A 14188-nucleotide genomic window follows, 5' to 3' on the forward strand; every position below is an offset into this window, starting at 1 on the left:
TGGATAAACTGCACTTCCAGCATCTCTTATAAACAGGCAACTACATGTTTTGAACGTTACTGTCATCTAATCTTTTTATTACAAAGTTTTCAGGAACATTAATTACATTTAAACTTTTCTATGAAATACATTCTTTACATACCATGGTTTCGAAGAATTCCCGCTAAACCTAATACACCAAATAAGTTTTCCACATGAGTTTAGGCCCTTAAATGGGATATTGAGCAAAAAATAAAGCAGGTATTGCATTATTTTTGACTCCTTCACATTCCTACTAAGTTTGGTCAAGATCGTTTATTTACACCTGGGAATGTTTCCTTGTTAGTTCGGTTGTGAAGACCTGGTGATGGCCCACCGCATTCATAGCACTCTGTGGACACCACGCCAGCGTCGAGCCTCGAATTCCAACGCAGGAGGCCAGAAACAGCCTAGCGCAATCCATCCGTTCTGATACAGCAGGTCCGATGATCTCTGTAGCCGAAATCTTCACTGCTGGCCGGTGACTGAGCGTGCCTCTTTGTAGCGCCAGCGAGCCGAGTCGTTTTTCTGTCTGGCGGCAGAAGGCACTCATAGGCGACTTAGGCAATGCTGCGGCGCTGGATGATTACGCAAGACAGGCCGTATGTAGCACAGCCCCGGTGATAAGCAGGTTGCGCGACTTCAGCCACTTGCCCTTCATGTAGGTAGGTGGATCAGCTTGCCTCGAAATTTCTCTGCGTCGGAGCATTCCACCCATGCTGCAACAAAGACTACAGTCCAGCAGCGTACTTTCAGAAAAGACTTCCTAATTTATGTTGGATTTCTATGGTTCATGCTTTCCTTACTGTTGACATTCTGCCCTTTATATCCTCTCTTCTTCGGCCATTACCAGTTGTTTTGCAGACCAAATACGAAAACTTGTGCTTCATTTTAGTACAGGGTCTTCGTCACCAATCCATGATGTGATTTCCTCACGATCAGCTCACTTCATACGCCTACATCCGCTTTCCTTATTTATTTATTTTTTACGTTCATAATTTAGGGAAATGGCAACCTTAATGTCCAGTGCGGGCGCACATCCCATTTCAATTTGTAAGTTCATACAACGATGCAACTGTACGCCAAATACATCAACTGCGTACAGGTGTTACTCGAAACTTCTTCAGGTACACATAGGCATCTCAAGGAGCGAGAATATGGCGTGGTCACGAGTCAAGTTTCCTATATTGTCTTAATACCATATATACGAGGTCAAATAACAAAGAAGGGATAGACAACATTCCATCAGAATTTCAAAAATCGTTGGGGGAAGTGGTGACAAAACCACTATTGACGTTGGTGTGTAGAATGTATGAGTCTGGCGACATACCATCTGACTTTGGGAAAAGCATCATCCACACGATTCCGAAGACGGCAAGAGCTGACAAGTGCAACAGTTATCGCACAGTCAGCTTAACAGATCATGCATCCAAGTTGCTTACAAGAATAACACACAGAAGAATGGAAAAGAAAATTGGGGAAAGGTAATAATGGAAGCAAGACTAACGAAAAAGCAAGATACGTTCATAGGATTTGTCGACCTGGAAAAAGCGTTCGACAATGTAAAATGTTGCAAGATGTTCAAAATTCTGGAAAAAGTAGGGGTAAGCTCTAGGGAGAGACGGGTCATATAAAATATGTACAACAACCAAGAGGGAATAATAAGAGTCGGCGACCAAGAACGAAGTGTTCGTATTAAAAAATGGTGTAAGACAGGGATGTAGTCTTTCGCCTCTACTGTTCAATCTGTACATCGAGGAAGCAATGATGGAAATAAAGGGAAGGTTCAGGAGTGGAAATACAATTCAAGGTGAAAGGATATCAGTGATACGTTTCGCTGATGACTTTGCTATCTTGAGTAAAAGTGAAGAAGAATTACATGATTTGCTGAACGGCATGAACAGTCAATGAGTACACAGTATGGATTGAAAGTAAATCGAAGAAAGACGAAATGAGAAGTAGTAGAAATGAGAACAGCGAGAAACTTAACATCAGTATTGATGGTCACGAAACAGATGAAGTTAAGAAATTCTGCTACCTAGGCAGTAAAATAACCAATGATGGACGGAGCAAGCAGGACAACAAAAGCAGACTAGCAACGGCAACAAATGGCTCAAATGGCTCTGAGCACTATTGGATTTAACTGCTGAGGTCATCAGTCCCCTTAAACGTGGAACTACTTAAACCTAACTAACCTAAGGAGATCACACACATCCATTCCCGAGGCAGGATCCGAGCCTGCGACCGTAGCGGTCGCGCGGTTCCAGACTGTAGCGCCTAGAACCACTCGGCCACTCCGGCCGGCGCCAACAGAAGAGTTATATACATTAAGTCATGGTACAGTATCAGATGATACTTTGCCAGCATATAAGGTGTAAGCTAATATGAATCCGCGTGAACAAAAGGTAGCAAGAAGAAAAAAAACAAAATAGGACTTAAGAAAAGCAAGAAAAGAATATAAGTGGCATTAAGGAAAACACAAAAGAAAATAGATAAGGAGTTAAGAGAAGTTCATGTGGGAATAGCTCAACTTAACGCTACGTTCAGTGCTTTGAAACAAAAGGTTTCAAACCTTGAAGCTAAAACTGCGGGATGTTGCAGGGCAATAGATTGTAAAACAAAAGAATGAGGTACAAAATTACAATTTTGTAAGTCAGAAATAAATCAGAATGTTCACAATAAAATTAATAAGGTAACTAAGGATATGCAGGGTGATAACTGGTTGATACAAACGACAGTTAATGACGTTAGTGATATAAGACAAGACAAAAGCAAAGCTATCAAAGCATGTAATGGTAAACATAAGATACAATGGAGTGATTTACAGAGCATCAAAAATGGCCACGAAATACTTTGTAGCACTATTTTACCTGTTGAATCCTCATGTAAAGGCGACAAGAGCACAATTCAGGGTCAAGTGAGAGAAACAGGGAACAAACTACTTCCGGAGATCCAAGACAAAACAGAAAATGAACTGAAACTAAAAGTTGAAATCTGGTGTAGACACGAAAGAAAGGAATTCTTCATGTAAGTAACGTAGCAAATCACGCTAATGTGTATAAATTCCATAATTTCTCTCGTAAGGGAACTATACACTCAGTAGCCTTCGTTAGACAGTTTGAGGGCGTCATTCCTGAAAACATGTCAGAGCAACAAAAAATCAGAGTCGTGGCCAGTAGGTTAGTAAGTGAAACAGTTTCATGGGGAAAAAAAGTCATCATCACGTGAAACACGTACTGTGGGTTCGTATGAATGTTCTTGAATAAGCACTGGTCATGCAGCACACAAAACAGAAGAAGAGATGAATTATTTATGGATAGAAGTTTTGATAGAGAAAAAGTCATTATACCACAAATGGATAAGGAATTAAAAGGCCCCATACGGAAGTTCAACAGCGTCAAGATATCAATAAACATAGGTTTGAGAGCCAGTTTCTGTCAGAGGCCGCTAGCAAAAAATGGCCAAATGTGTACGGCATTCGTGTATGGGAGACAAAGCTATCAGTTCCGTTCTGAGCAGCATCATATGGTGATAGGTTACGTGGTTGAATCTGAGGAAATCGTGAATGAAGTGTATCATGGAAATACCGTCACAACAGCTATTAAGAGCAATGTCAATCAATGAGATGAAAAACGCATTATGCCTGCTAAATCTCATTGACCAATAACGTTCTGTGTATTGCTAGGTAATTGACGATTACAAGGTGCCTGAATGAAACGATAGCATACTGCTGTTAGTTCTCACCAATTCACTCATTCAGAACTATATCTGTCTTCATTAACATTCTTCACTATCGAGGTTAAGATGAGAAAATTTCCTTACACTGAATGTGACAACAAAGAAACAAGCTACGACAAAAACAAAGTAACCCAGCAGAATAAACTTATGCTTAGGACGGGTGAATATATGTTGACAGGCCAGAATGCACCAAGTATAGGATTATACGAGATACACCAGCAAGAGAACACATAGATACAACGAGACGATGCCATTTAAATGCAAACAACAAAAAGTTATTATAAAATATGTAATGGAACAATTTGAAAATATTCACAAGAACGATAAGCAAACGTTTATGTTTTCAAAGACTGTAAGAATAGAAAGACAAAGTGAGGCATATTACAAAAGAAAAGTATGAAGTAATAAATGCAGGATGGTCCATTGATAGTGACCGGACCAAATATCTCAGGAGACAAGAGTCAAACGAAAAAACTACAAAGAACGAAACTCGTCTAGCTTGAAGGAGAAACCTGATGGCGCTATGGTTGGCCCGATAGATGGCGCTGCCATAGGTCAAACGGATATCGAACCTCCATTTTTTATTACATATTCGTGTAGTACGCAAAGAAATATGAATGTTTTGGTTGCACCACCTTTTTCGCTTTGTGAGAGATGGGGCTGTAATAGTCATAAACGTATACATATGTGGTATCACGTAACATTCAGCCAGTGCGGACGGTATTTGCTTCGTGATACATTACCCATGTTAAAATGGAGCATTTACCAGTTGCGGAAAAGGTCGATATCGTGTTGATGTATGGCTGTTATGATCAAAATGCCCAATGGACGTGTGCTGTGTATGGTGCTCGGTATCCTGGACGACATCATCCAAGTGTCCGAACCGTTCGCTGGATAGTTACGTTATGTACCGAAACAGGAAGTGTGCAGCCACATGTGAAACGTCATCCACGACCTGCAACAGATGATGATGCCCAAGTAGGGGTTTTAGCTGCTGTTGCGGCTAATCCGCACATCAGTAGCAGACAAATTCCGTGAGAATCGGGTATCTCAAAAACGACGGTGTTGAGAATGAAACATCAACATCGATCGCAACCGTACCATATTTCGATGCACCAGAATTTCATGGCGACGACTTTGAACGTCGTGTACAGTTCTGCCACGGGGTACAAGAGAAATTACGGGACGATGACAGATTTCTTGCACGCGTTCTATTTAGCGACGAAGCGAAAGAAAGAATTCCAAGGCTTGGAAGAATGTTTGAAGTTTAAATTCTTTTGTAATTTCGCATTTGATATTGTAATTTAATAATTACTTTATTAATTCAGGAGCTATTTTAAGATGCTATACCAATTATCAATATCAATTATCAAAACTTTTTTAAAAATTTGTTATTAAATTAAGGTTGAGTTAGCTGCGTGAAAGTATAAAGACCAATGCGCGTAATTTGTTGCGATTCTATACGTTCAGGCGCTATTTTAGTTTCTAAATTTTGATAATTGAAATAATGGTATTACATCAGAATTAACTAATAAATACTGAAGTCTAATACAAACCACAGAGAATTTCGAAATTTATTCCAGGGAATCCATTTCCCCCTGAAATTAGAATTACATATTTTACTAATAACTATTTCCCAAAAAAACAGTCTCCAAAACATGTAACTGCAACATTTGTATCTGGATAGCAAGTGACTGGGTATTTACAAGACCGGAGCGTCTCCGGCGTTATCTTCACTAGTAAACAAGTGATTAGCCTTTAGTAGTTCGTACGAAAATAGAGAATTAAATTGTAATTGTTACCTAACTATCAAATTCGAACCAAATTTGTAAGCGATCATTGAAGAAACAATGAACAGTACAGCACTGTATATCGAAGTTGGAGAAAATTTTGTCGATAATCATAGTAAAACTGCATTTTGCGGTTTGGTTTTAAAATCCCATGCTCTATGAGCAGGAACCAGCACAACACGAAGGAATTATCAGCAATTATGACGTACATGTACAGAAAAGCAATAGATTACAATTTCAGAAGAATTGAATAATGTGTTCCAGAGAAAGAACTTCAGAATCTGAGCAAGTCAGTTACGCATTGATCCATGTCGTGTCTTTATGTAGGCTGTTATTCTGCTTAGCAGTGACTGATGTTGATGTTGCATGTCCTCCTGAGCGGGGTATATCGCCAAATCAGTGCAATTTTCGGATTAGATCGTCAATCTTCCGAGCTGGTTGGAGGGTCTGGCCCACAATGCTCCAAACATTCTCCACTGGGAGGAGATCTGGCGAACTTGTTGGCCAAGGTGCGGTTTGGCAAGCACGAAGACAAGAAGTAGAAACTCTCGCCAAGTACAGACGACGATTATCTTGCTGAAATGTAAACTCATAACGGCTTGCCATAGAGAGCAGCAAAACGGGGCGTCGACATACCGCTATGCTGTAAGGGTGACAACCGGCAATCGAATTAGTATCCCATCGCTATCCGGGGCGCCTCCAGACGCGACTTCGATCGTCATCGGGGCTCAGTTCAAAGCTGGATGTTCGGGATATCAGCATGAATGTTGCCCGCCGTACAGCCCGATAATCACGAGTGATGGTTTGGGCTGCCCTTTCTTTCCGTAGCTGGGCCCTTTTCTTGTTATCAACGGCAGCATTACAGCACAAGAGTACATCGACGATAATATACGTCCTATCTTGTTGGCTGTCATGGCAATCCATCCTGGGCCTACATTTCAGCAAGATAGTGCCTGCCCACGAATGGCGACAGTTTCTACCACTTGTCTTCATGCTTGCCAAGCAAGGTAGCCGGATCTCCCCCATATTGAGAACGTCACGAGCATTTTGCGTAGCGCCCGCCATTTCGGGGTTTTGACGAACTAACGGGCCCTCAGGATGACACCGAACAATTTCATCACTCATTGCGAAGTCAAACAGTTGCTCTTATAAAGGCCAGAGGTGGACCATCGCGCCAGCCGGTGTGGCCGAGCGGCTCTAGGCGCTTCAGTCTGAAACCGTGCGACCGCTACGGTCGCAGGTTCGAATCCTGCCTTGGGTGTGGATGTGTGTGATGTCCTTGGGTTAGTTAAGTTGAAGTAGTTCTAAGTTCTAGGGGACTGATGACCTCAGGAGTTAAGTCCCATAGTGCTCAGAGCCATTTGAACCATTTTGACCATCGCATGTTGACTTGCTCCATTTGTCAAATTCTTTCTTTTGAATAAATCATACAGTTTTTCTTGAATTTGAATCATTTATTTGTCCGTATGTGGACATCAGCTCTACCAATTTCCGCCCCGTTCGGATGATTCCTTTGTGCTGCAGCTTCCTTTTTGTTCTTCTCGTATATAGTGTTGCCCTTGCATTGTATGGAAACATCGGAATGAGATTGTGACGACGTCTAAACAGCAATCAACCAGGCCTCGCATTTCAAAATGTGGACTCTCACAGTGGCATTTGGCCGGGCTCAGGTTACTTAAGCAATACCTTTTACATAGTCCATCCGTCACAGTATGTCTAGATTGTGAGGTACACGCGCAACAGATCCCCAACCTGGACTTGCATTAGCTACTGCCAAACAGTGTACTCTGCACAACTCATCAAAGTCATTAAGTTTAACAGTGTGGCTACGACTGCCCCAGGTGTGAGTAAACAGAGCACCATCCTAAGAAAGAGTGATAGCATCCGTGATGATGTCTAACAAAGTGATTGTAGACCTTAGTATGTGACATAGATTTCGACTTGAGTCTAACTGTTTCTGAGATGAGCAGACAGACAACCGGATAATAAATGACGAAAAAAGAGAAATGCGTTTTTCGAGTGATGTAATTCTAAAGTAACGATTTTTCTTTCCTTTTTTTTTTTTTGCCTACTTGTACTGTGATATCTTGCTTCTTGCGAACTTTGCTGGTTGTAAGTCAAAGGGGTGTAGGCTATAGGTTTTGATGAGTCAGTCTGTGAGTATCAAAATAAATGACAAAAATTGCCGTATATTTTGACCGTATTCGGTAAGAATCTTACATTTTTTTACAACGTCGATGAACTATAGACCTTAGTATGTGACATAAATTTCCACCTGATATATAGACCCATTCCGGAGAAAAATTGGTCGTAACAGTCGGACAGATACACGGACAGACAGACACAAGGACAACGAAGTGATCTTAGAAAGGGTTCCGTTTTTACCGATTGAGGTAGAGAACCTTAAAAACACGATAATTCTTTTGCGTAATTAATCTTTTTCGTCACATGTAATTTGCACTGCAAACTGTTTTTTTTCTCTCAATTCACTTTTTCGTAGTTGAATATTGTTTTCTAGATTTACGTAGTTCTTTTGAGCTATGCGATCATTATGCCCCACCTGTGCGTGGCACAATGTAAACTTTCGTATTATTCGAATTATTGATGATTTAGGTGCCTTAGGATGAAATCACCTAAATAATAATAACATCAAAGAGAATGGAAAAGATTTGGTACGTAGGACATCCGCAACTGAGAGGTATGGAGTAGTGGTCGGCATTCATTCCGTGTGGCTGCCCAGCGGCGGACATTTTCCGCCAACATGCAGTGGTTGGAACTCTTACACTGACCAGCCTGACCACACGGTATGTAATACGAAATACGGTCGCGTTTCAAAGAAACATTAGTATAACTGCAGAAGATCTCTCTAAACTAATTAAGAGAATGAAAAAAGTCAAGCAGGTACGAACATGGTACTGTGATTTTAAAGTTTTTTTCGTCGACTGAAACCTAGCTAAGATAATCGCCTAACATTATGGTTTGCTGTTAAGCTCATCTTTTCCACACAGCTTTCTTATCATCATTTTAGAATTCAGCAGATTGAAATGCCAAAGAAAAAGTCACTTTTATTGAAAAAGTAGTTCCATGGTCGGCTCGTGTTATTTTAAAATGTTTAGGTCTGCGGGTAACGTAATAGCTGGATGGACAGCAAGTGTCGACTGCGTAGTTGAGGAACACAAGAAGTAGGCAGGAGACGGTAGGCAGTGAGGTTCCACGAACGCGGTTCCAGAGTCCTGTGCATCCACCATCAGTGGGTCTCGGTCCACCGGTCCAGGGATTAGTACTGCAGACAAAAATAAAGTAGATCCCTCTCCCTCGCCCCAGCCTCTCCTTTCTCCCCCGTTCTTTGCGGCTCTGCCTGCAACCACAGCGGTGAAATGCTCCACGGCGTATCTCGCTGCCGCCTGCAACAACGGCCACGCTAATCCAAGCGCCGCTGGAATTCCCGGAACACTGCGCAGCTGGAACTGGACACAAAAAGAGCAATCGGGACTGTGCAAGATAGCTGCGGCACGTAAACAGGAGAGACGGCGTTGCACACACACTGGTGTCGTGTGCGAGGTCCGTGGTGGGGACGAGGGATGGGGGAGAGGGGTAGTAGGGAAGGCGGTCCTCATCACCAATCAGTCGCCGAGACAATGCAGCGGCCGCTCCTGATAACCGAACGTAACTCCGCGGATGCATTCAGTGTGCGATGGCGCTGCTATACGACCTGACTTATTGCAGCAGGCCTCTCGGATACCGTCTGTTTCTTTATGCCGCTGTGCGGGGCAATGAAACGGGTAGCTCACTTTGTGAGGCGATGTAATCATTGTGAAGTTTTCACGTGTTATCTCCATACTGAGCACAAACCTCCAAGCATATTTAAATTCAATGCCCAGCTTAGAAGTAACTATATGGTGATTAACTACATTACTGGCCATTAAAATTGCTGCACCAAGAAGAAATACAGATGATAAACGGGAATTCATTGGACAAATATATTACACTAGAACTGACATGTGATTACATTTTCACGCAGTTTCGGTGGATAGATACTGAGAAATCAGTACCCAGAACAACCACCTCTGGTCGTAATAACGGCCCTGATACGCCTGGGCATAGATAGAGTAGAACAGAGCTTGGATGGCGTATACAGCTACAGCTGCCCATGCAGCTTCAACACGATACCACAGTTCATCAAGAGTAGTGACTGGCGTATTATGATGAGCCAGTTGCTCGGCCACCGTTGACCAGACGTTTTCAATTGGTGAGAGATCTGGAGAATGTGCTGGCCAGGGCAGCTATCGAACATTTTCTGTATCCAAAGGTCGGTACAGGACCTGCAACGTGCGGTCGTGCATTATCCTGCTGAAATGTAGGGTTCCGGAGCGATCGAATGAAGGGTAGAGCCACGAGTCATAACACATCTGAAATGAAACGTCCACTGTTCGAAGTGCCGTCAATGCGAACAAGAGGTGACCGAGACGTGTAACCAATGGCACCCCATACCATCACGCTGGGTGATATGTCAGTATGGCGATGACGAATACACGCTTCCAACGTGCGTTCACCGCGATGTCGCCAAACACGGATGGAACCATCATGATGCTGTAAACAGAACCTGGATTCATCCGAAAAAATGTCGTTTTGGTATTCGTGCACCTAGGTACGTCGTTGAGTACACCATTGCAGGCGCTCCTGTCTATGATGCAGCGTCAAGGTGTAACCTCCCCACAAAATATAATAATATAAACATTATTGATAGTGATTCTATTTTTTGTGTAACCTCCCCACAAAATTCATTCTTTCACATTTAACCTCCACACAAAATTTCTTTCCCATTTAATGTACCCACAAAATTCTTTTCTCATTTAATGTAAGCTCGAAACAGAAAAATTCCTAAACCTCGTAATAAAAAATAAATTCAGTAACCTGGTAAATTTTGGACGACAGCAGTGCTGCGTCATGGCCCTGTAAGATCATTCTGAATAAAAAAGGAAAAATTCTTACCTCAATAAAATTGTCTAATATATCTGCTCTTACAATAAATTTATCCGGCACAGCTCTGTGCATTGCTGGCCGATAGATTTGTCATTTATGAAAGGAAGCAACTGATTTTTCTTTTGCAACAATCGGAATGATCATGGATTGGAGATATTAGTAAATTCTTTAAATTGAAATGAATGCTTGTAAAAAAAGTACTTTATATCACAAAGATTATCATTAGGACATTTTTAAAACATTTGCATGGGAGTTCAGATAACATTACTAGATATGCGCGAGGCTGCTTTTTACCATATACAATAAGACTCAGGCTCCGGCATCGCTGCACCGCGACCAGCCCAGCCAACACGATACACTATACCAGACAAGAGCAGACTCCAGACTAGCGCAGACTAGCAACAACTTACTGCTACAGCTACACAGTTCCTGCTGCACTCAACACTGCTCTCTTGTCAGCGATTCTCTTATACCTTGCATATCGCAGGCAGCGCATGAGCAATACATCGAAATTACATCTGCTCGGACCTCTTACATAAAATTACATCTGCTTGGACCTCTTACATAACCCTCCACTGGGGGCCAAAAATTTGGCAGCAATGGTGAGTCAATTGGACTTGCCATGAGCAACAAATTTTTCTTAATTAACTAAGTTTACAGTCACAGAGTATATACATATATATAAGTGCAGAACATAAAATGAAATAGAGTGCACATGCACTGAGTACAGAACATATCAAGAAATCACAAAATGTTGAAAGGTGGCTACACTGAGCCACAGCGCCAGAGATTGCGCCAGAGAGTATTATTCAGCCGCCTCCACTGGCAGTTCTTATCGAGAAGTCGTGGTGGAGAGTGCTATTGAGATGTATCAGTGGTGAGTTGTTGTTGAGAAGTTTCCATGGAGAGTGCTTGTTTAGAACTTGTAGTATTGTTTTGAGGGGCTAGACACCAGATGTTGTTGGATTAGGGATGCTGTAATGTGCTTTTCGTCAATATGTATGAAGGTAAAAAAATTCCTTTTTTTTATTATTCCAATGTCTTAAACAATAATGCCTCTTGGTCACAGGTTCAGTCAACAAAGCATCTGGCTCGTGTTCTTGTATTAGACTGTATTTCTGGTTTCTATGGGCAATTATAGTATTTCTAGTTTTTTTAATTACTTCAGTATAAATGGTGTTTAAAATATCTGGTTTATTGAGGAAGTACCGTGCCAAATGTGTACGTTGGATCACACTTCCACACACAGAACAGCTACACTTGTGTTTTGTTGTTTCCTAGGTTTTATAGTTGCTGGGGATTTAATTAATTAATTGTGTTAACGGAAATTTTGTTTCATTCTTTGTTGTTGTTCTATGCAGTCAGATTGCGTACAAATACTAGTCAGGGCCAACCGTTTACGATACTGCGTAACTGGACAGACAGCGACGAAAATTAAAAGTATTTGCATTATATTTAACTAAGCCCCCATGCAATGTATATGCAATGAGTACAAAAAATATTAACAAATGACATAAAGTGCACACGCACTGTATATATTTCTACCATTTTACAAGAACTAGTATACGCAATGAGTACAAAACATATTAACAAATGACATAAAGTGCACACGCACTGTATATATTTTTACCATTTTACAAGAACTAGGATAGGAAAGGGAAGGATTGCATCATGGTTGTAGCACAGTAGGTTGCACGTAGCTCCACTGAAAGTCCATATCTTTCTACAGAAGCACAACACCAAGTGAGACAATCTGAAGTTCTCTTCCCTGAAGTATTAATCAGTGTAGCCACGACACTGAAGTGTCGTATTAATATTCAATGTTATCATTTTGGTAGTACATTAGGTACACCACGCAGTGGGACCATAATAACATCTCCATTGTTCAAGGTGGTGGACAGCATGATGTGTCAACACCACACTCTTGCAGAATCCATACTCTTTCATCAACGTAGAATTAATTCAGAAACCAAGTATAGTGCTCCATGATCGTGAGGATGGACAGGACAAACGGATATTGTAGTAATTTCTGGTAATTAGGTCAGAAGGTGAAGGACATTAAGACTAATGCTAGTCACCATTGAGAATTACACTAGTCTATCAACCGATTTGAGTAATTGGTGGCACTCATTGCCTAGTTACTAAACATTTCTGTACTATGTATGAAGTATTACAGAATATTATTCATAAGTCATCTGATTACAGTGAACATTTTGGCACTCACTGGCCAGTTACTAAACATTTTTATGCATTGTTCAGAAGTCATCATTCAAAACAAGAGTTAATTAATGGCGTAGCATTAACATAATTCAACTAGTTATAGTAATCATTGGCACTCATTGGCCAGTTACAAACCATCAGAAGTCATCATTCAAAACAAGAGTTAATTAATGGCATAGAATTAACATAATTCATCTAGTTATAGTAATCATTGGCACTCATTGGCCAGTTACAAACCATCAGAAGTCATCATTCAAAACAGGAGCTAATGAGTGTAGCATCTAGCTACTGGTATTCATATATAATACCATGTAAGTGACATAAGACAAATTTAAAATATAAGAAACAGTGGCATTCATTGGCCAATTACAAAGTATTCATATAGTTTTATAAAACATTATTCAGTATTATTCAGAAGTCATCATTCAAAAAGAGAGTTAATTATTGGCATAGCATTTATAGAGTATAACAAATACATTATTTACAGAAATTATTGGCATAGCATTTATACATTGTTACAAAACATCATTCAGTATTACTCAGAACTCATCATTCAAGTGACATAGGACATATTTAAAATGTAACACACTATAACTATTACTCAAGGTCTGTGGTTAGGAAACATCATTCAGTATTACTCAGAACTCATCATTCAAGTGACATAGGACATATTTAAAATGTAACACACTATAAATATTACTCAAGGTCTGTGGTTAGAAAACATCATTCAGGATTACTCTGAACTCATCATTCAAGTGACATAGGACATATTTAAAATGTAACACACTATAACTATTACTCAAGGTCTGTGGTTAGAAAACATCATTCAGTATAACTCAGAACTCATCATTCAAGTGACATAGGGCATATTTAAAAATGTAACACACTGTAACTATTACTCAAGGTCTGTGGTTAGAAAACATCATTCAGTATTACTCAGAGCTCTCTTAAACTGGTAGCATTATTTGGGACTGGTAATACATTTTTTGTGCTAGCAATGCATTGCATTAGGATCGATAATTAATTGCTGGGGCATGAAAATATTTGCTTTTGACTTATTGCTGCAAATAAGGATTAGTAACGTCATTCGTCATGAGTCAGCTGTAGCAAGGTTATGAAACAAGTAGAGTATATGTGATCACATTCATGAATGACACACAAAAATGGGTAAAAAAAATGCAAGTACTAGAACAGGTTTAATAACTAACTGCTTATAGCACATTAATTTCATGAATAGCTTCTCCTGGAAAAAATACAAAATGGATTATTAAGCTGAAAGAAGAAACGCATATTATGCTGAAAAGTAGTGAATTTCGAATTAACAGGTAATGAAACGTGTATTCAATATGTATGTACTCCAGCTGTCCTTTCCAAAATATCCATGCGACATAAGACATACTGTCAAAACGAACTGCAACAAATATTTAAATAACTACATA

This window comes from Schistocerca piceifrons, chromosome 4, assembly GCF_021461385.2.
Source record: "Schistocerca piceifrons isolate TAMUIC-IGC-003096 chromosome 4, iqSchPice1.1, whole genome shotgun sequence".
In the NCBI taxonomy this organism is placed as follows: domain Eukaryota; kingdom Metazoa; phylum Arthropoda; class Insecta; order Orthoptera; family Acrididae; genus Schistocerca; species Schistocerca piceifrons.